Source organism: Parambassis ranga, chromosome 1 (assembly GCF_900634625.1).
Source record: "Parambassis ranga chromosome 1, fParRan2.1, whole genome shotgun sequence".
In the NCBI taxonomy this organism is placed as follows: Eukaryota; Metazoa; Chordata; class Actinopteri; family Ambassidae; genus Parambassis; species Parambassis ranga.
This window is the reverse complement of record NC_041022.1, coordinates 24267254-24294776: the sequence shown is the minus strand read 5'-3', so window position 1 is coordinate 24294776 and position 27523 is coordinate 24267254.

Here is a 27523-nt window from a genome sequence, read left to right as displayed (position 1 = left end):
TTCTTAATTATTTATTCATTTATTTATTCATTATAGTTATTGTCATAAAATGTGTTAATTTCTCGTAGCTTAATTTTCTTTTTCCTTATTTTTTAACAATTATTCTTTGGAACCTCTTGTACATGTGGTTATGTATATGTGTAGACACAACATACAACTGTTTGTTTTAATACAACCAGCCAAGAGAAACAAACTGTGTGTGCTTTTTATTGTGTATTAAAAGGTCGTTGCCACCTGCACCGTGAACTTGTCTCTTGATGGCTGGCTGCTTACATTGCACACACATTGAATTGCATTGCGTTTCGGCACATTGGCAGAGTGTGTCTCTTGCTGGCTGGATGGTTACATTAAAAGCAGGCTCATTGGTGGTCAGCCATGCTTAAACACTAGTGTTGCACTGTGTATGTGTGTGTAAAATCTTCCATGCCCTGGGCGGGCACCATGCTCTCTGCTCAATACTCAAGTGCGCAACACGAGAAGTGGTGCATAGTGCAGACCAGAATGAACATGCATTTTCATATGCATGTGGCAGAGAGCACCACACCGTCAACATTTATCACCTTTAACCTCTGCACTCAAATGTAGCTCATGCATTTGTTAGAATCATCTCTTGCCTTCTTGCAGCCTATTCTGAACAGCATGGTGCTGCCTCTGTACTTGTGGTTACGTGGTCAGGTCAAACATCCGCCCACCTTTAGTCTGGTTTTGTTGGAGGATTGTTCCTGTTAATGGGGAGTTTTGTTTTCTGTTTCTGAAATTCTGTAAGATTTTGATGTACAGAACCTTGAGATGGCGTACTTTATCATGATTTAGTGCTTTACAAAATACATTTACAATCTAAGTGGATAGCAATTTTGTACAAAAATATGTAAAGAGAGTTAACATTGATTGATCATTAAGAATGATTGTAGCACTTTTTTTCAATAGTCAGCTAGAAGCATTTTTTTTTTGTTTTATGTTAATATTTGAGTCCTGTCCAGCTATCCAGTGGAATAATCCCTCCTGAATAATATATATTATATATTATTATTATATATAGTTAAACAAGAAAAGAAAACAAATTGACTACCGCTTTATAATTACAATTTCATTATTGATAATTATTGATATTTAAAATAATAATCCAATAACAAATAGAAGACAAAAGAGGTGCCATATATACTGTCCATGGCCATGTCAGCTAAGGATGTTCGTTCACAAAAAATGATACATAATATAATATATATAATATAATATTTGTGGACAGCACAATACCAATCAGTCGTTTTTAATGTTATGTTATACTGTGCTTTAACTACAATAACTTAAATCCATATTGTAGCCTGAATGGTCGGAATAAGTCTTCTGCTGACATTCCTTGGATGAAAGTGTGAAAAAAGTGTTTTTTTGTTTCACTGAATTTTAGGGAACCAGCAAAATTCCAGGCAGTTGTAATCTGTCCATCTATTCATCCATTTTCGCTTTCTTCCATACCATGCAGCATTATTGTAATGCATTTCACACAAGCAGAGAAAATAATTTCATATTTTGTTGAAAATATTTTAATATATGTTTTTACTTTAATTTAATTAATTAATTTTTGCTCCTGTCATTGCTTACAGAACATTTGGCATCTCTCTGTAGGTGGGAAATAATTCCTGCTGTAGAACAGTTGGTGTCTCTACTAAAGTCGTTGGTAGTGTGGCATCTGTTTCTTCTGCAGCCATGAATCTCAGCCCTATTTAATACATGAAAAAGCCTATATGTAACTCAGATATGTCCGTTAAAATATAGGAGATAAAGAGATTGTGAAATGGGACATTATGAGGGAGAAAAAGTCTTTCAGAGAAATATCACAGGTAGCAGGCATGCAGCTTGTCTTTTGAAAAAAAAAATTATAATAATTTTATTATGATATTGCTGCTGATTTGTCAACATAGGAGTTTTTTGGTTGTACTCAAATGTGCACACATCCAGATATGTCAAAACTAGACTCTGTATTAGGTAAAACATGGGAAATAATGATGAGGGAAATCTGTCTTTCCAATTGGAATGAGCTGTACCTGCTTAAGTCCAGAATAAAGTGAAAGACTGAAGAGAAAGAACATACTACAAGAATTGATGGTATACTACACTATCTACTGTCACTGTGAAAAAGTATTGGGCCCAAAGTTAAACTGTGTTTTGTCAATGTGAGTCTTTATCTGTTAATTCTGTAGGTCAGTTTTCTAAGATCAAATTTCCATTCTGAAGTAACAGTCAAAGATTAACAGAAAACAATTAGAGAGGACTAAGTTATGAGGAAATGTATTTTCTTTTTTCTTTTCATATTAATCCTGCATTTTGAACTCTTAAACCTGGTGAAGGTTATTGTTTTACTTCACTTATTACATGGATGAAGCAAATTGTTTGGAACCTGAAATAAAAGAACTGGTCAAAATGCCAGTCTGCTTAATAACTTTGTTTATAGTGTTCTCAGAGGAGGGGCACTCAGACCCAACCTGCTCACCGTGTTTGGAGGGACTGATTCTAGACAGACTGAGGCTGACAGATGGAGCTACAGGCAGGGTGTGTTGAGTAACCTGTCTTTGTGTAAGCTTACTGGCTTATTGGCAAATGATTTTGTATTATCAGGGTGGTATTCTGTGCCATTTGGATGGGTTGATAAGGCTTTTGTTTTCAGTTGTTTTTTATGGATGTTCATGGTGTAGAAAAATGGATGACAATCCCTTGTGGGAGTTCCAGATGGCAGGAGAGGAGGTCAATTACTGCCTGACCGCAGCAGTGGGTTCATGTTGACCTGCACTCAGAGACCTGGTGGGCTCAGCAAAGGTTAGAGCCCCCCAGTGGCAGAAGACAGCAGAAAGCTGGAGCGTGGCAGAAAGTGACAGTGAGGGCTGTTTCAGCATGTGTGAGTCCCTAGCATAAGGCTGTCCATATTTGCATCTTATTTTGTAAGTTACAGTGTTGGAAGTTAAGGTAGTTTCATAGTGGTAGCTCAGAGACAGTAGTTGTATAACTTGTTGTTGAATACCTTGTTTAGAGAATTTTAAAAACAATTTTTTGCCGTGATTAGCATTTTTAGACAAACACCATTGCAACTATTATAAAGTTCAAAGACCAATGGTTCTGCTGTTTCTCTAAGATGTAGCATGCATTTCAACCCAGTTGTGTTTGGGGTGAAACATCCACAGATTGATCCAGAAGTATCTACTGGCCATATGGTGTTGATTTATGTCTTATCCCCTATAGTAGTGTTTCCTTGCCTTTATATGTTTTACATATTTACATTTATTTATATTTTTAATTTAAGTAATTTAACCAGATTACAACAAAAGTAATTTAATACCTTTTTTTATTATTAACTAAATGGCCTTATGCACTCAAAAAAAATCATGAGTTCAGTTATTCCATCAAAATAAGGTGATGCTGTCTTAGTAAGCGGCAGAAGAATTCAAGTATGTGTAGTGTGTGTTTTGCCTATCATAGAAAAAGAGGGATGAGTATTAAAGTCTCTTTGTAAACTGATAGAAATCATTGGGAAAACTAAATTCTCTTAGGATCAATAAAGTAGTCATGAATCCTTTTGTTCATGTTTTTGGTGAAGATACAAGCAGGTACATAAACATACCAAGTAGTCCTTCACCAGCTTCTCTAGATCTTTATTTAGGTGCATGGCCTTTGAGGATGCATTCTTTTCTAACGCTGGTAGTGTCAGTATTAATAGGCAGAAAAAGAAGAAAAGACCATAAGAAACACCATCTCAACAAACAGCTGGGGTGGGTTTCACATCTAAATTTACAGGTATTCACACTTGTAGAGGCTAATATTGTGTGCACTGTTTTAGGATTTTGCAAACATTTAAAAAAAATACAAATTAAAAAACAAAACATTTAAATCACTAACTTGATGATGACTGATGACGTCCTTCATCAGCAGGCTCTGACTTGGCTGAAGGGCAGACTGATGTTTGCTGAGAGTAGGTAAATTAGCACCTACCAAGACATTTAACTCATGTTTTTTGGTGCAAGAGTACCTATCTTGTCTGCTAAGTGCAGCATTATTTTAGCCACTGTACAATGTGCATGATTACACATTGCTATTTGCAACAATGACAGATTTTAGACTGCATGGAGTCACGGAGAACACAAGATGACCTATGACTGCATAGTGGTTGCTGTAACACCAGGGTTTCCCATACATAGACACAATCATTCCGTGTTTTTTTTCCCCAATGTGATTTTGAAATACAGCTATCCTTCTGTTCATTCAACTCCACTCAAATGTCTCTCTCCCTCTGATTCTTGTTCACACACACACGTGCACACACCAGCCTACACACATGCACACATACTGATAGCTGATTTGCCCACTCCTCCTCTCTCTGCCCAATTCCTGACGTCAACTATTTAATGAAAATCCGAAATCCGAATCAGCTGATATTTGCACAGAGAAGATGATCGCCAATATCACTGTTCACTCAACGCTATTGATAATGGATCCCACACCCTAATTCGGCATAGACAGAGTTGGTGAAGCAGCAAACAATTAAGCGATTTCGGGTGAAATGTGGTAACGGTTGAGATAAACTACAGATATGCCCATAGTCAAATAAAGGAATCCACCCATCTATCCATTTTCAACCGCTTATCCAGGGCCGGGTTGCAGGGGCAGCAGTCTAGGCAGGGACGCCCAGACTTCCCTCCCATCCAGGCCAGCCGTGAGACACAGTCTCTCCATCGCGTCCTGGGTCTCCCGGGGTCTCCTCCCAGTGACATGCCCGGAACACCTCACCAGGCAGGCATCTGAAACAGATGCCCGAGCACCCTCAGCTGACTCCTCGCGATGTGAAGGAGCAGCGGCTCTACTCCGAGCTCCTCTCGGTGACCGAGCTCCTCACCCTATCTCAGAGAGAACCCAGCCACCTTTCAAAGGAAACTCATTTTGGCCGCTTGTATTAGCGATCTCATTCTCTTGGTCACTACCCAAAGCTCGTGGCCATAGGTGAGAGTAGGAGCGTAGATTGACTGGTAAATTGAGACACACACTACAACAAACCCTAATGACCAACTCTACCAACTGATGCGACACCGGCGCCAAGGTGCCACCACAAATTGCTAACTGGTCTGTGGGAAACACTAAACACCCAATCAAACGAATTACAAATACAATAATAATAAACATATAGAATATACATTTGCAACTTTAAATGTAATCATTTCTGAACGTTGAATAAAAAATAAAAATAAAACCTGAAACATTGACACTAATGCATGTTGAAGTTAGCATGGCACCCCATCCCCTGCTAATATGTCAACTATAGCTAAATTACCATTGATTAAATAATGAGATACAACCAAATCTGACAATGATGGACAAGCTGCTATGACTTTATACACACCTTTATGATTGCATTTAGATTGTTAAAATGAAATGTTATCTCACCTTTTTCAAATGAACACACAGCGCCTTTTTCTGCACTTCTTGTTCTGTCATGCCAAGTGATCTCCTGTGATGTATCGCGAGGTCCTCTGACAATGACGTAGCCTACGTACTGTTTGTGTACATGTTGCACTTTTGTGAATGTTCTAACAAGCCAATTAACTTTTTTTGAGTGTGTTATCTAATTTATACAACGGCATGTGATTTCTGTCTCTATGGTCTCTACATGCACAGCAGAGTTTGCCCCAATGCACGCCCACGGACGTAAACACACTGATCGCACTATGTTAAGCTAGCGGTCACGCTGCCAGATCAAATGATGCATGTGCTGACACAAAAATCTGTTAGTTAGACTTATCTTTAGGGGGTATTAATTGTTCTGCCCATCACTGTATGTTTGAAGACAAATTATTTACAGTGAATGAATAATAATTTTCAGGACTAATTAAGTGGCCAAAAAATGCCAGTGTGTTTCAGCAGCACGAAATTGACATGATTTTGAGCTCAAGAGATTTAAAACTGCAGTCTATGAGTATGGTTAAGTGCAATGCTGCATAAAGCTACTGGAGGCTGCTTGAAAAAAGTTGGCGCTAACTGGCAAATCTGTAGAAAGTAGTTGTACTAGCCTAAAAGAAGCAGAGCCATTTGATTTTGCTACAAGTTACACTCGTAATGATCGTGCCGACCTTCCCACAAATGAAGGCAGCATAATGTTAACTCAGTGCCAGGGTGCAGGGTTTGTGGTTGCTTGTCCGTCACACAACAGTTAATTCAGCAAATATGTGTTTTGCCACATCATTGTGATTCAACCAAATATCCCAGATGTAACCACCCCAGGTGTGTGAATGGGGAACATCTATTCTGAGTGCATGCGGTGGCAGGGCAATAAATAGTTCAAGGAGGATTTGTAAGTCACGATCATGTGGCCCATTAACTCATTTTTTAAAGCCTGCGACAGTGCTTGACATCTATGTGCCTACCCTCCCTTTTTGTTATGTTAAGTAGCTTTTATTTTGGAAGTAAATCATGTGCTTGTCAAGATCAGAAAAAAAAATGGTAGTATTTGTGTAGAACTTTCATGTTCACCCTGGCTGCTCTCACTATCGTCTTGTATTAGGAATTTTTAGTGCATCAATTCAAACTTTTTGTTTGGTTGCAGTTTCCACTTTGTGATATGAGCTTCATAAAATCCAACATGCTGTTCTTTGTTTGTCACTAGGAGTCGTAATGGGGCAGGATGGGAGTATTTATCCCAGCCCAGAGTAAAGCTGTCATGAACATGTATACAATTCTTTTCACTTATGCTATGCTATATATATTAGAAAATACAAACCTGCAGTCATTAGCATTTGAGTCAATTGTGTCCATTTCTATAAATTTTATGCTCATTCGGTTGTCAGACAACAATACAAACTGTCTCTATAATTATTTATTATTAATATTAATTATCATATTATTCATATTATCAATGATTTGATTAACACTGCGGCCCACCATCTTACAGGTTTTTTTTTTCCTTATCAAAGTTTTAGAAAAGGATAAAAAAAAGAAGAGGTGAAAATCAGTGACCATACAAGAGGCAGAACAAATAGAACAGTCTGATGCTCATTAAAATACCAGGTTGTCTGTGCTTTCACCAGGCTTTACTGTTTTGTGAGAGAAAATGAGTCAAAAAAGGTCTTTTAGTTTTCACTTATTCTTTCCTTTGTGAGAGTTAGAATAAAAATGGAATCAATTTGTATATATCACCAGTGAGCTACTCTTATGAGAAACATAATGGAGTTTGAAGGTCAACTTCCACTGAGTACATCATTTTTCACTTGGCTTCAGCTGTTTCCACTTTGCATCTAAAGAGAATGCATGAATAACACTGAAATGGAAAATGTTAGAATTAGAAAAACTAATTGATTCTCTTTAAAGAATTCTATGAGTGGGGTCTAATTAAATTTTTGAATCCCACTTGACACTGGCGCAAACCACAATTTCTAAAAGAAACCGGCCCCATGCTAATCCATATGAATGAATTTTTACTCACTGCTTTTCTCCGGCAGTGGGTACTAAGTCCAATACAGTGACTGACATTAGAGAATGAAGGTGTGCATCTTTCTCTATTCACCCTCACTCACCATGCTTTACAGCATCATTAACAATCACATTTGTGATGTGCATTACTAGGTTTATTAGCTGGGCTCTTGCTACATAGAGTATATTACGCTATTGACTTATAAATGGCCGTCCAGTTCGGGGACCCACAGGCCAATTTAGACCAAATGGCTCCTTTTGGGCTCTTGTCGTTTAACTGAGGTGGAAGCAGGAAGTTGGCACCTGCCTGTCAATCAAAGTGCTCACAACTACAATTATTTGAAATTGTCTAAAACCTAATTAAACAAGTGAGTTACAAGCTGTCTTATCAATATACACCAAAATCCCCACTTGTTTTAAACCCATTGATTTTTGTCCCTCTACAGAAAGGAATTTGTGTGAGTCTGCTCTGTGTAAGACATGCTATGCTGTGCAAGTGTTGCCGTCTCCTGGAGGAGTAGGACGTTTTGTCTAAATATGAATGGTCTCCCACAATGAATTACAGATTATATCTTTCATGGACTGTGTGAAAATAAGTTGTGGAGTGGAGAAGTTAGACGGGAAGGAGGAATGGTTTAAAATCTCCCAAGGACTCAGACCCACAACTGTTGAACTTTACTATAGTTCCTTAGAACACAAAAGGGAGAAAATAAATGATAAAAATGAAAATTCTGAGTGTTCCTGTGGACTCTTTTTTTACTGATAAAACAGCTAAGGAAGGAAAATGTGTGGAGAAGGGGAATCACTGCTGAGGCATTGGGGCTCCAAAGTGTCAGGCCAATGACAGAGAGAAAGGAGAGGTCCCCATGGGCTCTACTACGCAGGAGAGGATACTGTGAAAGCGGGGGGTCCTCTGCTGGTCTGTTAAAGTGCTTTCTACCTACACCAATAACAACCAGTACATATTGCCTGCACTGAGCTCATGTACACTTTGACTTTCCTTTTAACTCTATGAACCACATATGAAATATTTGCATTTTGAAAAAATACAAAAAAACATTTTGGATGTGATAACTGGATGGTCACGTAATTCTAAATATAGTGATGCCTTAGCTCAGGGGTGGTGACAGGGACATGAGACAGACAAAAAGACAAAAAAAGTAAAAAAAAATTATCTCATGTATTCAGTGAGCTGTTTAAGACCTGGAAAGTAAAACATGGTTTCTGACAGTGCTTTGCAGTTAAGACGGCCGCCTTGAGTAAGTACTCCAGAAAAAAACAAAATAAATCAAAATTTGCATGCATAAACAGTAAAATAAGGCTGCATCACGGCACTTGTTGGTTAAATATGTCCTTGCAGGGCTCCAGCTTTGTGTTTACTCTGTACTGTACGTTTAATTCCTGCTGCTAACAAACAACTTGTCACTAACAGGCACACAATCTCTCTCTCGTCTAGTCACACACATTCTCGTGCACACTCATGCATGCGCACCCCCTCCCAGATACGTGCACACACACACACTCACCGCCCAGGTTCCTAAAGTAGACATGCCACTCTTATTTTTTGACTAGTGTACAGCAGTGGATGGGGAAATACAGTGTGAGCTTTTATGTGTGTGTGTGTAGCTGGGTGTGTAGGAGCCATTTCAGCCTACTTATAATAAGAAGTCCAGATTATTTTTATTTTTAAGTTCATTATTTCTTCTCATTTTATGCAAAAAAAAACAAAAACAAAATAAAAGTGCAGCCTGTGAAAAATGTTATATAAATGAATTTGGCCACTCAAGTCAAAAAGGTAGACCATTGCTCTGGATGCTTTTCTGCTCACTGGAGAGTTACTTATTTCTTTTATAGTACAGGCAATCTGGTCATTATAGTGAGTTTAAACGCTTTCAGGATGATAAGAGTGTTCCCCAGGTTTAGCGTTTTTTTGGGGATCAAACACCAGGAATTATGGTGTTTATGTGTTAATGACAGCCATCAATATAACAACTCAAAATGTAATTTTATGACTTTATTTTGCTCTGCGTTTCAGGTGGTTGATGTGACATGTTTTAAAATGCACACCCACCTTCATGTGCTCTCTATTTCTGCATGTGTGTGTTGCAATGGGGGTGAACACTGCCGAGAGCAAAGGAGAATTGTATGCGTGCAACCATATAGACAGATATGACAAGCTGTTGTGTAAATAGGATAAATAACATAAGGCTATTTACTTTATTTAATAAAAGAGCTCTGTTCTGGATCTAAATCTGGTGTTATGTAGAAATGGGGGGGGGGGGGGGGGGGGGGGGGGGGGGGGCAAGATACAGGGAATTCAATGTGACAAACAAATCACTTACACAGATTATTTACATAATGTATTCCTGGACAGGGAGTTTTGGATGGATTTATTAGTCTGGATTTTAAAATAAAGTTTAGATGGCTGATTAACTGCCAATACATTGTGTGGCAGCCCTGCTGCAGTTAAGCTGTAACTGGACCAGAGTTTGTCCATTAGCCAATGATTTGTTTTATTTTTACTGCTGGGAGATTGCACTTTGTGTAAAGGTGTTGTATTAAACATACTTATTGGAGCTTAAATTGACTTCAGTTCATTTGATGTATAATCTTAATCATTAGTATGCATATTCTCCTATTGATGATTAACTAATCTATCCTGCGTTATACAAAGTATTAACTTTAAATCATTTGTGAAAAAAAATGCATTTTAATTTTTCCGTGACTAATTGTATTTCCATAGTTTATCTCAGTATTATGCACATAATTGATTACTTGTATAGTGGTCCAAAGAAATAAAAAAAGCAAGTCTGTGCACGGATTGACAGTTTAGATATAAACATCTGGTGAGGCGCCTCATACCTTGCAAGATATAGCAAATATAGGGCTATATTGTGTTTCAGTTCATCTGCCTTTGTGATTTTATGTCTGAACACCTTTTGTTCTGCTTTATGGCTCTTAGCCCTTAAAGCCGTCTTCTTATCTAATTATGTCAGCTAGTGTCTAAATCTTCCTGCATGTATTGTATTAATTAGAAATTTATTTAGTTGTAGATTGTAGAGGATTTTCTGTCATCAAGTTGTCATCACTTTGCTATTAGTCTGCAAATGCCTTTCTTAGTGCACCTTAATCTTTGATGCATGTAGAAAAAAGTAGTATTGGTAGTGGTATTATCAGACCTGTACAGCTGGCCTTGTATTGGAGTGTGTGATGTGTTCTTTGTGGTTTAAGAGCATAAATGTGTAAGTTTGATTGTGACTTAGAGGAGAATGTGTAAAATACACATGGCATGGTAGAAACACATTTCCTATGTTCCTTGTCAATATTAAATTGTGCTTTTGTGTAACCCTTGGTGAGCGCCTTTTTAGGTCATTGTATTCTTTCATTTTCTGTAATGTGGTGTATGCACTGAATTATAGTGAGTCACAGAGGACGTATGTGCGTTTTTTTTCTTTGTTATAACAAATATATGAAAAGTTCTGTGATCTGACAAGAAAAAGTAGCAGTTGTTTTAGCCGTGAAAAAGTGTTGTGTCTCTTTACATCATCGTTTTACTGCTACACACAGCACTTTCTTGGCCAGAGTCAGTAAACATAAATAATACGACAGACTGGAACCAGCTCCTGGCTCCTTTTTAACAATGTGTTTGCTTGTATTTTTTTCAGTGCTCTGTACTGCTGTATAGTCCTGAATGACACTAATGCTTCAACGTACGGCTCCCTTCTGCATCACACCTGCCAGCACAGGTAATGACGTATGACTACACACACACACACACACACACAGACCAGTGAATACACACATGCTCTGTCGGCTGCATGGCTGCAAACATCTGCAATTGCCAAATAGGCCGCGTGCTTCTATGTTCGTGTGTATGATTTTGTGTGGTGTGTGTTGTGCACTCCAACCCACCCGTCCACAGGACCACTGGCTGAGTTTAGCTCTTTACACTGTATTGGCCCTCATTTGTTGCACAGGGACTTGGTGGAACTCCCAGGAAGTAGCATATTAAGCCATAAACACAGATCACACAGAGCTGGGCGCATTATTTCAATTTTCATTTCATTGATACTCTAGTCTGTCAGCTGGCTAAAAGCTGCAGCTTATCACAGCTGTCCTGGACACGCAGAGCAGGGAACAGAAAGCCGAAGGAGGATGGCTGAAGAATTAGATAAACTTCTCGTTTAGTGGCTTAGTTTCATGTGCAATGATTACTGTGCTGTATGTATTTCATGTTTTATCCTACACAAATTCAACAATGATGTATAGTCTCTATTTTTTAGTCTCTGTATTTCCAAATTAGAGGAGATTGTTGGCTCACATAGGAATGTCTATTGATTAAAAAAAGTACTGGCGCAATTTCCTTTGATGTACCTGAATTGGGTCTTTTTTTTCTGAAGCATGGAAGCTTATGATAACATTGTTAGATTAGATTTAAAAGAAAACAATGCAGACAGATAGAAAAATGTATTTCTTTAAATAAAATTGCTTTCAATGAACTTTTCACTTTTCAGTTTTTTCCAGTGGCTCCACTTTGTGTGGCCCTGCTTGAGAATGTGACTGCTGTGCTATAGTTACACGTATTTATTATGTTTGCTGTGATTAAATCAGTGATTTTTACTTTTTTATTTTGCCTTTTATGGTTATGGTAATATGACATAGTATTTGCTTCTTTTTCGTGGCAATGAGAAAGAGCATATCTAGAAAGGTGTGCGTACCATGTCGGTCACTATGCACACCAGACACGGAAAAAAGAGCCTGTCCTCCCTCCTTTGGACTCACCGTCTGTGAGGAACGCTGCTGTCTGTACTGAAGCAATTTTACAATTTAAATGAAGTGTAATTGTTGTAAACTCGAGTACAAGTTAGCTTTACCTGGCCTCCGTTCCTGCCTTCTTGCTGTCCACTATGTGAGTGACAAACAATTTAGCGAGAAGGCTGCAGCTCAAGCACACACAACTCTAAAACATGGAACGGAACATTCAGCAAATATTTCTCCTGTTTATGCATCCACCCTTCATTTCTGTCGCTAGATGAGGCAAACCTGCCTAGCTGAGCATCTGAAGCTTGGTGAGAACAAAGATGCCGCAGTCTAAACTCCCACCACATAGCCTGCTGGAGTCGGATGTAGCCTAATTTATTTTCCAGAATAGACTGGAGGACTGTTCAGGCGGGTTGTGTTCATATTTTATCACAGATCCCCTGCCTCTCGCTGCTCTTCTATCTTTTTAAGCCAAACTTTCTGTCTAAACCCATATCTTTGTCCATTTTTAACCACAGTGGTTCTGCTCTGGCACCACATGTTGTCAGGTCATGTCAGCTACTATGGGATAAACAAAATGCATCATTATATTGGTTTGGCATGGTATGGTACTTCTTTGGAAAATAATCTTAGTTGTATGTAGTATGTAGTATGATAACATGAGCTATTATCGAACATAGCCAGTAAGACTTTAGAACTAAATGTTGCAACAGTGATACAACATACAACAAATAAACTAAGCCCCCGTATTAACTTTGTTAAGGACCATTGCATGTTGTTGTTGCAATGACATTTTTCTACTTTGATCTTATTTTTATCTGCTGAGCTTGAATGGTTCTGTAGTGACATGAATACGAATATTAAAGACACAAGACTTTTTTTCGTCTCACATCTGTTGAACTGACCCTCCTTTTATCCTCGTCTCCTTCTGCCTCTCCTTTCTGTCAGGTCACCCCCCCCTCTTGTTCTTCTCTTGACAGCTCTTTGGTTATAAAAACCACCATGATATATGATGTTGTCTGACCAAAACACTAAAAAGTCCCACAGCGACATAAACAGCACAGCGTGCTCTGACTTACATACGGTTGCACGCACGCACACAGACACACACACAGTGATTTTAGGTATAATGTCCACATCCACAGTTTTTCTGTTTGTTCGATCTGCTCTTTTCTCACATTAATGTCCCAAGTGGGTATGTTGGCATTTTATTCGTAACATAAAACACACACACACACAATGCATCCAGCATACAGGCACATTTTCACTTTGTGTAAGGATGTTAGAAGAAGGGACGGAGGTGCAACATTAAAACAACATAAAACATAAAAATGTGAAGTTATGGCACTCTTATATCATGATTCTAGCCCTCTTCTAGTGTTGTGTGTATGTGGCATATGAAGTGAGTTTGAAATGTTGTCAGAAACTACAGCTGCTGTTCAAAGCTTCAAGATTTGCGGCTGTGATGGTTCGATGTGTAGAAGCTTGTGTTTTCTGTCTTCTGGTATAGGCAATATGGGACAGCCGACAATATTAGTTTTTCTGCTAGACAATACCCATTTATGTCTGATCAAGTTGAAGACTCAGCATGTTTGCCTGCTGCATTTGGTCAGATGCATACAGTGTAATGAACAGTAGGCCTACTACAGAATGCATATTGTGGTGAGGAATGTATGTGGGTGTCAGTATTTGTTCAGTGGCTTGTCCTCTGTTTACCTGACTCTAGAGCTATAAATTGCTGTCAGCTTTAGTTGATAGCTGTAAATGAGTGGAGATCCCTTTTTACGACGGTAGATAGACGTGTGGAAACCAGTCTTCCCTGGATGGATAAGGTGTTTCAGCATTAACATAGACAGGTCAGCAAACTTTTTTGCATTGTTGATGTTCGTTGATTTAGTTTTTATTTTAGTCTTGTGACTAAAATGTCATTTGATTTTAGTCACATTTTAGTCATCAACATTTTTTAACTTTTAGTCTAGTTTTAGACGACTAAATATCAATTTAGTCGTCTAAAATTCTATGATATTTGTCATGGAATTATTAAGGTTTGATTGTGCAATAAAAACAGGCACAGCTTTAGCTTTTGTTATTTGAAACAAACATCTCTTTATTTAAATGCCATTACCTTTTCAGAAAAGAACAAAAGCAGCAGTGAGCAGTGAGCTGCTCTCCCTGAATGTTCATACACTGTTCAGTCATGACCTTCTTCATGAATACTCCATAACTACAGCAAAACACTTTAGTGACAACTAAAGTGCAAAAAGACAAAAAGTGCATCAGCAGCCGTGTCTTCATTTATAGATTTTGTCACGTGTATCTTTAACGGAAGTTAAGATGACTCGTCTGCAAATGTCGCTTCACGTTTGTTGTGTTTTTACCGCTGATAGTCGCTCCACGCGGTTTGCAAACCGTCTTGTTTTTCTTGACATCAAACGTGTCCGTGTGTCTGTTCTTCTCCTGTGTTGTGTTACCATGCATGAGTACGCCTTCTTCCAGCATCGCGGGGTAACGTCCTTACGGCGCAGAGAGATCACTTCTGATTGACTCTTTGCCGCCGTCTCCTGATTCGTCCCTCCCATCCACAAACAAAATTTGCTGATTTGCTGGTTGGATCTCATCTCCATCAATAACCTCATCTTGTTTTTATTCATTGACGAAAGTGTCAAATCATTTCGTCTTCGTTTTTGGCACCTTGCATTTTTATTTTTATTAGTTATCGTCTCGTTTTTTCAGCAAAGAAAGGTAGTTAACGTCGTGACATTATTGTGTGTCTTTATAAGGTTTATGCAGAGTGTGTTGGCATCTGAAAGACTTGGAGTTGAACTAGTTAACAATAACTTACCCCACGGTTAGTGGTGACCTTTTAAAAAGAAAAAAAGATGAGGTGATAAAACTGAACTTGAGCCTTTTGAGAGTGAGCATATCTTTTTACTTATTCTTTATGACGCAAGAGTATAAACCATATGATAGATGGCCAAGTTGTATTTCTTTACTTTAAGCTCTTTTCTTGGAGTACATTTCAGATTTTGACAAATCTCTAAAGGTTGATGGTTACCGCCCTAATCCACTTTTCTCTCTCCTCGCTTTCTGTCTCGGGCCCCTGAGTTTGGCTCCTGAGGGAACATAAAAGCCAATCGAATGTCTTTAACTGTGGGGAGGTGGTTCCTATGGGATCATAAAGGCCAATAAAATGGCTGTAAAATTTAGGAGGAAAAATGAAGAATCATGTTGTTAGGCGTTAATCATGTCCCTCCTTCTGTTGCACTCCTTTTTCAAATGTGCACACACACACACACTCAAGCTGCTCGCTTACCCTTAATGCTTTGCTCCAGACTTTATCCAATAGGCATGAAGAAGGATGAGGAGAATCTGCACCATGTCTTTGTATTGTTCTGTAATAGATGTTGGGAACAGTTCTTGGACTTTGACGCTCAGATCATCATCACACCAGCTGGTGTGGAGATTTAAACCAGTAATTGTGTGTGTGTGTGTCAAAAACACGGAATTGTACACAGGAAACACTTAAATAGACTTTAAAGTCCATCTGTGTGTGACGATTTTAGTAAATTGCAGAATGTCCTGGTGTTTCATATCTCTTTTTAAAAGCAGTGGAAATGATAGGGAACGGATACAACACAAGCACGTGCTCAGACCAACGCAGTTCAGTGTAAAATCTCTGCTGCTTTATCCATATTTGTTCACAACAACAATACTAATGCATCTTCTGTAAACAGAAAAAATGTTCACACATGTTAACTTTTAGGTACTGATAAAATCAAATGTATTGTGATGTTACTGTGTATCTCTCATAAAGACAGTTACAAAGCATTTTTACTACCACTGAAACATGTTTAGCTGGGTTGTACTAGGGTTGTAATATGGTCCTTATCTGTTTCATTTCTGGGGAAGTTTAACGTTTTATTTGACTGATTTCATCTTTTTCAGCTAAACAATAATTGTAGTAAACTGGCAGGTAGAGGCCATCCTCTGCATGTTCTTGTTGGATTCATTTCTTTGACGTCACAGTGCAGATGATCAATGACGATGAAGCCGACATCAGGGGCATCTTTTCATTGAAATGCTGCTGAAATTAATGTTTTACATTCTGATTGTGCTTCTTGATTATTCAAAAACATTAGTTATTTCCACCATTTTTGGTTAGGGATGTGCCGAAATGAAACTTCTTTGCTGAAACCGTAAACCAAAAATGAGGAATCCAAGGCCGAAAACCAAAAACCCATACAAACCGTATTATGCCAATTATTAGTACCATTGCATTTATGGCTATAGCTGTGTACTACTCACTAAAATCAAGGCATTTGCAAATGCACAACTTAATATTAATGTTTCAAAGAATAAAGCAATTATAAAATTATGAAAATATTTATTTAGCACATTCCAACAATGCACAATATAAAATGAAATATCTTAGCTTGACCCCACTCATGTGTACATTTTATTTAAATAGGGCCAGTGCATCAAATAAAAAAAAATGTCCAGCAAATGTCCAACCCCATCTCCAAGCGGTTCTATGCATCCACATGGCCTGGATCATTTCTCATGCATGCTGCCTTATTGCCACATCCAAGTTTGATCTTTATAATTGGGGTTTAATACCACTGCGATGAAGTGCAGATAATCCGAGCAGATCTCAGTGAAACGCGTGCTGACGGACTACGAGTGTACTTTTCATCGTTTTCACTCTGCGGTCTGTCTCCACCTCGTTGCTTAGAAGACGCTTTAGTGCTGCGTTTAAAAGAATAAAGTTTTGTTTTTTTTAAATTTTGTACACTTATGCTGACAAGATACCTACACCTCATGGGATCTCCTGTAATTATTGCCTCCTTTCTGTCTTAGCTGAATGAATGAGCAAATTCACCCAGCAGGAGCACGTGACTCATTGAAAAAAAACAGACCACCACTGCTTTCTGGACAATTCACTTATTGAATAGTGTTTCATGGTTCACTTGTATTGGGCCGCACATTTTTCTGGTGTTTATTCAGGATGAATTGAATGTAATAATCTGTTCCCTGCCTCTGACAAATAACCTTTGTTATCTCTAATTGGTTAAACTTTTTTACATGAATGAAAACCTCTGTGTAACCTTTTTCCGGTGTACATGTGTGTGGACTTTTGTCCTTCCTACATTTTACAAAAGGATATAGATCAAATGAATGACTTTGATACCCTTTAACAAAGATTGTGTTTGATTCCATATAGATATTCATGTTTAGTCATTACGGAGAACAAAGGCCTTCCCAGACCATGTAAGACTACAGCAATCAAGGGCTCTGCTGATGAGAAAGCACCCAGTTATTAGCAAAGTCTCGTTAGCATATTGTTGATGTAATTGTATACTTAATTGCTAATTAAAAGGCAAATTGCTAATTGCTTTGATTGGATATGTAATTTATGTGCAGTGATTTTCTTAATGCAGCAGTGAATATGATGGAGGTGGTCACAGCACAGAATGTTTTTTTGTTTTTGTTTATTGATATTGTTTACAACCACATTTTTTCTATTGCTTATAGCTAGTTGATTGGCTGTTTAATGTGCAGGATCTGAAAACAGTTTAAGCATCTCCATAACTAACCCAAATGCTTCTTTTGCTGCTTGTGTTACAGCTAAGGGGCATCACATACCCAGTATGTCTATATCTGGAGAAAACAGCTTAATAGTCTTAAAAACCCCCACACCTACTGACTTCTGGGAAAGAATGTATTTCAGTCAATACTTATACATACTATATCTACTTTATATACAAACTGTTTCCTACCTAGCTACAGAGGCAAGGTTAGATTATTGAAGACAATATTATTAAAAATCACATCAGAAATTAGCACAGCTGTGATATTTACTCTGGTACATACCAGAGTATATATTGAAGTGAATTACACTGATTATGTAGTTACCGTGGCACATGTTGGTGGATAGGATATATGAGGAGGCAAGTAGTGATTCTATCTTGACAGCTGATGTGTCAGAAGCAGGAAAAATAGGCAGTCACAACTCCAAAAATGCCACTCCTTTGGTGTGTTTCCAGGCTGCAGAGGTTTAACTTCACATAAAAGCTAATGTAGCTCACATTGTAAAAAGGTTCATACCAGCCAACAGAGGGAGTGTGATGCTTTGGGCTTTGGGCTGGAAAACCTTGGGTCCTGTGATTCATATGAATGTTATTTTGACACTTAGCATCTAGCTAAGCATTGTTGCAGATCATGTACACCCTTTAATGTCAATGCTAGCTACTCCATGGTTGCATCAAAATCTACCTAAACTCCCAGGTTAAACTCCAAGTGGAGCTGAGGTAAGCAGTGGCGGTAACATGAAGGTTGTGCAGGTCATGCCCAAAATATTAATTGATTAATATACATATTATAAGAATAATTTAGTTAGAGAATTTCACCCTCTGTACAGTTGTCACAAAAAGGGAACTTGTCAGCAACGATGCAAAGATAGGTGATGACATCATATCTGAATTTAACAAATAAATAGTGACCAAAGTGTGTCGATGGCCAACATTGTCAGGCTAGGTAGGCTAAAGTAAAACAGAAGACTTAAAGGATTGCTCCTCTCTGCATGCTACAGCACATCCTCACACCAGTTCAATGATTCAGCATGTCCTTTGCTTGGAATATTATATACTGTTATATAATGTTTTATATTCATAACTTAATGATTATGAGCACTGACAACATACATTGTTTCCTATCAGTAGTAGACCTTTTTCTTTACCTCCGTCTCTAGTATCCATGTTTCCCTGATGGTCTGTGTGAGAAGTGAAGAAGGATCTAGGTCTATTATTTCTTCCACTCTGTCTCTCCCTGTCTGTTAGCCCCAGTGCCATCACTGTTTGATGATAGAGCTGAAGCCGAGATACAAGTAACTGGGGCTAAGACATCATTTAGGACACGCACGCACGCACACACACACATGCACGCACCGACAGACGCACACACACAAACACACAGTCGGTTAATGGGAAACAATGTTTGTCCACAGTCACAGTTCCTCTCACTTTTCAAGGAAGATGGTAAACTCTCCTACAGAGAGGTGGTGAGTGAGATAGAGGTAAAGAATGATTCTTACAGAATAAAGGATGGAGTGAGTTCAGGTCAGGTGATTATTTGCTTAAATTTACAATTTGTGAAACTGTCAAATGAGGCTGTATTTATTTTGAGCGTGTTAGCAAGACAGTGGCTTTATTCAGTCACAAGATAAATACCATGTTGCAGCAGTTACCTTTATCAGTGGAGGTTGAGATTTGTTTTGCATTCAACAGCTGAGCAGCATTATTGTGTTTTGGGGGAAAAACAGACTCAATAAAACAGAATCTACACACTGGTATCTTTTCTTTAGCCTCATGCTGCCAGAGATCCTCAACAACAACAGAGGTCACACCTGTGTGGACAGTTTTGGAGTTTCGATGCAGCTCATAGATTGTAGAGACCATGTTGGGCCAGCCATGCTGAGTCATGATCAAACAATGATAGCAGTTCAATATCTATCACAGTTTGCATGGCTGGTCTAACTCTGCTCAACACATTCTCACACTCATCCCGCGGCATGTTGCATGGATGGGCAGGGTTAGTTGTACAAAAAATAGTTGTTTGGTCTCAGTTTACCCCCCCACCATGTGATTCACTGGCTGAAAAGCAGCAGCTGCCATCAAAGATCTGCCACAATGTGACCCTCTGCTTCATATATATTGTAATATTCTTATATGTGCCAGATATCACATGATGCTTTTCAAGTGAAAAAAAATGTTACCTCCAACCTGATTATGACATTGTCACTGTAGCTGGTGGTTTCTGATCACCTTCTTTACTTTGGCATTTTCACATCACATTATTTTTCCCAACAAAACAAAACTTGCATTGAAAGGAACATGGATGAAAGATGATGAACTGCATAGAAAAAAATCACTACAAACACTAACTGGTATCAAATCAATGCATTAAATAAGATGTCTAGGTTGCATTCTTCTCTTATAGCAATCTATTAATGTCTTATAATAATAACATCTATTACTCAAAGATTAGAAATAGAACATTCTTGAATTTTTCTTAGTGAATAATGGAATACAACTATGACATCTGTATGTGTGTGTCTGTGTGTGTAATTGAATGAAAAAAAACAACATTAATAATTAGCATGTGTAATTGTTTGCCTGCTTCTAGATGACTTTGACTACATAATGATGTGTTTGGTTGATTTGAGTGTGAGAGTGAGAGAGCAGTAGACTGTGTTTAATGACAGAGAATAGGTGTCTGTGTGTAGTGGGGGCGTGAAATGATGCCTGAATTTGCAATTCATGTACCACCAGCATGGTGAAGCGTGCAAATGTATGTACTCAGAGGCACATGACCTCATGTCTTCACATTCATTTCCACACTGAAAAACCTTACTAAAACATCTCCTGATATTCTGCTGGTTGACATCACTGCTTGTTTTGCTTGCAGCCAAGGTTCTTGTGTCACTGTTTATACATTTTTTGTTTCTGTGTGTTTTGATTTCAGGTGGATTCTGTGAAAGCTGGTGTTGATTTTCAAGTGAGAGTTTTCTGGTAAGTTGGCAACAGTCCGTGTGTGTGTGTGTGTGTGTGCATTTTTGTAAACACTGCTACAAATATTCATTGTTCCCCAGTGAGCGAGTGAAATTGACATGTCACAATATGTTACTTTATTTCCATATGTCTCTCTCTCTTCGTCACTCCCCATGTCCCTGATGTAGTTACAACACAATATACTGACTTTTGATGAAATCTCTGTTTAGTTTTGTATACGTAGGTCTTTTTAAAAGGACCACAAGGGGCACCAGCACACCAAAATCAGCACAGGATCGAGGCAGCTGCAGAAATGCCCTTTCCCTTTCTGTGCTGTTTATAATAATATAAACACAAATGCAGTGACATTTCCATTAAGGGGGGATCCCATCTCCATGCTCCTGCGGATCTTATTTCTGTCCAGATCTGTGGATGGCAATATATTAAATTTAAACACAAAGCGTTTAGTTGGTGTAACTGCATGGACAGAGATCACCAAATGCCTTATATACACATGTCTAGTTTTTTTAACCATTCTCTCTTGCTCCACATAATTTCAGTCTGAAGTTCGGGAACATTTAAGAGATTTTTCTCCCTGGAAGTAATTTATTTATTTACACTTAAAAATTTCAGCTTTTCTATAAGAATATAATTGTGTTTTTTGAATGGTTATTGGCCATCACATTGTAGGAACCCACATCAATCAAAGCCCAATGGGAGTACTTTGTTGTTGGTATCTTTAAGTAGCAACCATTTGGCCCTGGAGTGTGGTGACAGATTGAACCGGGGGGGCTGTCAGCAGCAACATTCTAGCCTTTTAGCCCAGCAGAGCATAGCAAGAGCATCTCTTTGGTTTTCATGGATGGATAGATGGATGGAAGCATGGAAGGTAGAAATTATGTGGAGTGAAATGCCAGCTGGAGATATCCTAGACCTGGCCCTTCAACATGTTCATAATGGCTCCCTGCTAATTTTTGCTGTCTCTTTTTTTGCATAACCAGATTCTTCTCTTCACAAAAAGCAGCTTTAGTATAGACTGTGATGAGGGCATAACTTACTGTGCTACCTCAATATCAATGCAAATATATATCTTTGGTTTCAGCTAGATTCTTCCAGCTGCATCCTGGGACTTGATGCTCATTGAACTATATTAATGGGCTTGTCAGGTGGGAACCCACCAAAAGCAGGGCACCAACACTTTGCAACCAAGCCATAATAATGAATCACAGATATGTAGAGCTGTCCCTATTCAGCAAAACAGTCTACACACGCTTCCCCTGCTCTAATTAGCTCTCAGCTTCCCACTAGTACATCTTCATGGGCTCAAATTGCTCCACAAGGGCCTGTCATTGGTCCCTGTGGTTTCCAGCAGGGAGGGACACACGCAGATGCACATCCATTCATCTGTGAATCCACACATACAACTTGTACGTACAATTCACACAGGCAAGCTATTGTAAAATCAGTCATGTGTGTTTCCAGCTTACATTTACCCATGTGCTTACTCAATGTGCCATAGAGTAAGCCTTCAAGGTTTGGTAAATGTCATTGTGCTTTTTCATTGTGCAAGTTTTATTTTTACAGTACCAGTGGCAAAGTTTGGAATGGTGTCTCTTGTTGCCTTGGCAATGCTATCTACAGTGAAGACAGACATGTGTTTAACTGCTGAGTTATAAATGACATATAGTCTTAAAGCAACATGCTGACAGACACCAAGTAGGTATGACCCATAGGCTTGGGCGGTGTTAAAGTATTAAGGTATACTGCAGGGTCTTCAAAATAGCAACGGTATCATGATTAATTCCTTGTGTGGACTTTGAATTTTACTTCAGTAGTATAATATGTTTCTCTTTTGGATACTTTTTTATAAAGTTTATGAATGTGACGTCCTTACGTGACAGCGTAAGGGAGAGAGGGAGAGGAAAAAAATGGCTAGTCGCACAACAAGTGACCTGGTCGCTAAGAAAAATACAACTTTTGCAGGTTTGCAGTATTTTGGGTTCAAAGCCAACGAGAAGGAAGAGGCGGTAAATACGTACCAAGCCATCTGCAAATTGTGCAATAAAAGGTGACCTAGAGAGATGGAACAACCACCCGCTCACTGCTGCGAGGACGCATTTGGCCTAGAGTTCAAGCAGTGCATCAGTTTCAACGCCTACCGCTGATACCGATGCAGGACCAGTTATACGCAGCCGACAATAACAGGGGCTTTTGGGAAAACAATAAAGTAGAAAAAGGACAGTGCTTGTTGGAAAACTTGTACTGATGCAGTTACAAAATACTTGGCGATGGAAATGGTCTCTTTCCACATGGTGAAAAAGGCCTTTAAGGACACAATAAAGGCCCTAGATGCCCAGTACGAGCTGCCTGGCTGGAAATATTTCTCACGAACAGCCGTCCCACATTTATATAACAAAGTTAGAGACAAGGTTTAAGTGCTACTCTTAAAGGCAGACAGTTACTCCTTAACAACTGACATGTGGTCATCAGTTAACATGACAACATATATGTCCATGAGTGGAAACCTGAATCCAAATGCCTCCAAACAACATATTTTCCTGAGAGTCATACAGCGGACAATCTTGCTGCTGCGCTTGGAGCTGCACTTCAGGACTGGCAAAACTGGCAAGACAAAACTTACCGCCATAACCACTGACAACGCTGCCGACATTTCTGCCGCAATCAGGTCCCTGCATTGGCCGTGGCTTAACTGCTTCGATCACAATCTAAACTTGGCTGTCACAAATGCATTGCATGAGCAAAGGCAAAAACCAAGCGTGCTCTTGGATGCTGCCGTAATATTGTCGGGGCCTTTTTACACAGCTGGCAACGTAAGAGTGAGCTCCTCAAAAAGCAGTGGAGTTGGGACTCCTGGAACACAGTCTCATAATGGTAAGCATAAATTTGTATCTGAATCTGTTAACGTTAGATAGTGTAACTAAGAATGGAATAATACATATCAGCGGCTTATTTATTTATTCTTTTTATTCAATCATTCATCCATCGGCAGGACTGCGCAACTCGCTGGGGCTCCAAACTGGCAATGGTGGAGTGCATCCTCGATCCTCGAGGCCTAGGCGATCAGACACATCCTTTCTGATGATAGAAAGGATAGTTGCCCAGTAGCAACCTGTCCCTGACCTGGCAGGACATGGACGTCTTGAAAGTGTTGACGACACACTGAAACCAGTCAGTGATTTCACTGATATTTTGTCAGTAGAAAATTATGTGACCAGTTCCTCTATTCTCCCAATACTCCAGCTTTGCATGGATAATGTGTAGGATACGTCAGAAAACGACCCCCAGCTAACAAAGTCAATAAAAACTGGAGTTCCAAAAAAGCTGGAGACCAAGTATGAATCCGATTCAGTGTGCAAATTGCGAAATGCGAAAATGCACTTTCCTTGAGCCTCATTACCGTGGAGGATATCAGACTGATGACAACGCACTTGATGAGACCAAGGCTGAATTACTGGCGGAAATTGTGAGCTTAGAGGGGCAAGCACCAGCAGGTCCAGTGACCATCAGAGTGGAAGAGGAAGAGGCACAACCTGAACCTCCATGAAAAAAGATGACTCAGTCCAGTCTGCAAAAACAAGCCGATGCAGTGGCAGGACCCCCAGCACTGTGGAGGACCAAGCCAGAGCTAAGCTAACAGCCTACTGTTCAGAGCATGTTATTGACGGAGATGAGGACCCACTTCTCTGGTGGAAATTTACTGCTGTGCGTTTTCCCCGGTTGTCGCGAGTGGCCCGAAAATACCTGTGTGTCTGTGCCACAAGTGCACCATTAGAGCAGGTGTTCAGCACCGCAGGTACTGTTGTCAGTCCACAGCGTGCCCTCTTGAAGCCAGAGGGCACTCTTCTGGCAAAAAAATCTGTCTAAAAAATCTCGTCTAAATTAATATTAGAAAGAAAACCGGACTGTGTTTTAATTTAGGCTGGTTGATTTGAATATTTGTTTTTAAAAGTTCCCCTCCCCTCTGTCGGTTGACTGCTGTGGGCACTTTTATTTATATAAAGTGCTTTGTTGTTCGGGCTATAATTTATTTGATTTCATTGCTCAAAGACTGTTCTGGGTGTTTATGTTTGTTTGTTGGATTTGCACCTTTGTTGGTAATAAAAGTTGTTCATATTGGGCTTGTTATGTCGCTATTGTTTCCATATTTGTGTTTTGTACTCCATTTCTGAACGGTGTAGGCACAAGCCAACAGTTTGGTGATGCCGTCTGAGCATGTTCATGTTTCATCACTTTTAATTCAGGGTTTCCAATAGAAAATCTTGGCACCGGACAACATGACCGGCAGTTTTTCAATTTACTAGACATTTTTTTATATTTCCATATACCGGGGTAAAATGATGTTTGACACTATCCAATGCGATTGAATCTTTTATTTGGTGATGGTTGGATTCGGTTCACAATAGAAAACAGCAGACTCAGTTGAGTTCACTTTTGGATGTTAACATTAACTGCAGGTTTCTAGGCAACAGGAGTAGTACGTTATGATAAACAGGAAGGTTGCCTCTGAGTTTTATGAAGGATATGCCATTGAAGGACACACCAAAGCTAGTGCTTGACTTGTCATTGGATAACATTACAAACGTGTCACTCTTGAATGTTTATGTTTCATTCTGACTCTCTTTTGTAATACAGTATTGAAACCTACAGAAGCATTTGTGAGAATTTAAATAAAAGTACCTTCAGTAAAATAGCAACTTAACAAGTAAAGGAGTGCTTCCAAGAAGTGGGAGGCTTTAAATGTTGCTGTCTTGGCTGTGCCTGAGTCAACCTCACTTCTAGTTAATCCAGATGCGGGCAAAACGGGGGGTGGGTCCGACTGGCGCATTAGCATTTTAGATGGTATGCTTATGGCACCCAACCATCATCAGTCAAAGCTGTCATGCTCTTAATAAACCCCTAATATGATTTGAGCCAATAAGTTTAATAAGTAGAGGCCAAAACTACTTGCCAGGCTATAAACATGTTTGTTTGGACTTTTAACATAAAGGACTTTGCCTCATATCAAGAAGGTTCCTGTTTCGATTTTGGCAGGGACTTTTTTGTCTGGATATGGCACATTCTCCCTGTGCCTGTGCGGGTTTTCTCCGGGTACTCCAGCTTCTTCCCACATTCTAAAGATGTGTTTGTTAGGTTAATTGGCAACTCTAAATTGTCTGTAGGTGTGTACGAATGTGAATGTTTTTTTGTCTGTTTATGTTGTGTGCCATATGATGGACTGGCAACCTGTTCAAGTTGTAACCTACCTCTTGCCCATACCTAGCTACTCGATCCTGTACAGGACAAGCAATTTCAGAAAATGGATGGATGGACCAACTACAAGGGTTAAATAACTTTTGGAGCCAGCCTCAAGGGGTAGGGAACTGCAGTTTTGGCACTTGAAAGGAAATCCAACATAAAGTGTCTTTGTTGGAACATCACATGCACCTACATCAGCTTCATTTGGTTTTTTGATGATGAAGCCTCAAGGTCTGTGCTGAAATAATGGTGTATGCCATGCATGCACTTGCTTATGAGTGAACAAAAAATGAGGCTAGACTCTCTGGAGGTGAGGGAAGGTCACACGTTAAAGTCGACTAGTTCCTCATCAAAGCCACGCTGGGCCAGAAACTAACAACCCATGCTTTTAACACTCAGTTAAAGACACCCTGAGAGGTGGGGAGTAAATGCAGAGAGAGCAACTATGCACACATAGCAAATACACTGTCTTTACATTCATAGTAATTCACATACAGAGCACCCTTAAAGCAGGGGTGGGTAATTATGTTTTGCGAGGGCCACATTTTTTTCATAAATAATAATATAAATTTGAGACCATTGGTACAGTGTCTACCTTTATAAATATACTCTTGTTACATTTGTATCATTGTAAGAGTAATTTACTGCTTACTCCTCTGTCCTCTCCTCTCCTTTTCCTGTGTCCATGTTTACTTTCTGTGTGTTGTTGTATGTTGAAACATACTCTGCCACACAGTGCAGTTAAAACTCATTTTAAAAAGTATTGAAAGTTCTGAAAGCCGTGCAAGGACTGTGCTTTTTATGAACAGATGACAATAAAATATGTCAGCAGCAGCTGAATGCTTAATTGTATATCATTCAGCATGGTCGCGCAGCATTTTTAAAGTGTAGCACGCACGACCGATCTCTCCAAGAGTATCGGATAACTGCAGTGCTGCAGTGGGGAAGAGACATCAAAGGTGTTGAAGATGTTACTGGTAATGCTGTGCTCAATAGTTGACTTTTGCTGCCTTTGTTTATTTTTGGTTGGATGGTCGTTTATAGGCTAGACCGGTCTGCGGGCCGCATTTAAGTCAGAAGAGGGCTGGTTCCAGCCCGCGGGCCATACTTTGTCCAGGTCTGCCTTGGAGCAATCAGAACTAAATGATATCAATGACATTTACTTTACAGTTTATGGAAGCATTGTGAAAAAGAAATAAAGATTAAACAATTATGTATACAATACACAGATGTCAGTGACAACATCAGTGCCATCAAATATATGCAAATGTACGTTCCCTCTGCCCTTGGTTAGTGTGTATCAAACAGTCACTTAAACCTTCTTAGCAGTTAGTAGTGCTAAGTTAAAGCACAGATCATTATGGTCCCTCATGGAGTCTTAAAACATTTTTTATGTAGTCCCAAACATAATTTTTTTATCGTCCCATAACATTGGAATGCAGTAGTCTGGAGTCCCGGACCAGTTTGTCTGTAATAAAAGATCAATATCAGACACATGTATCACCATGCTGCAAAGC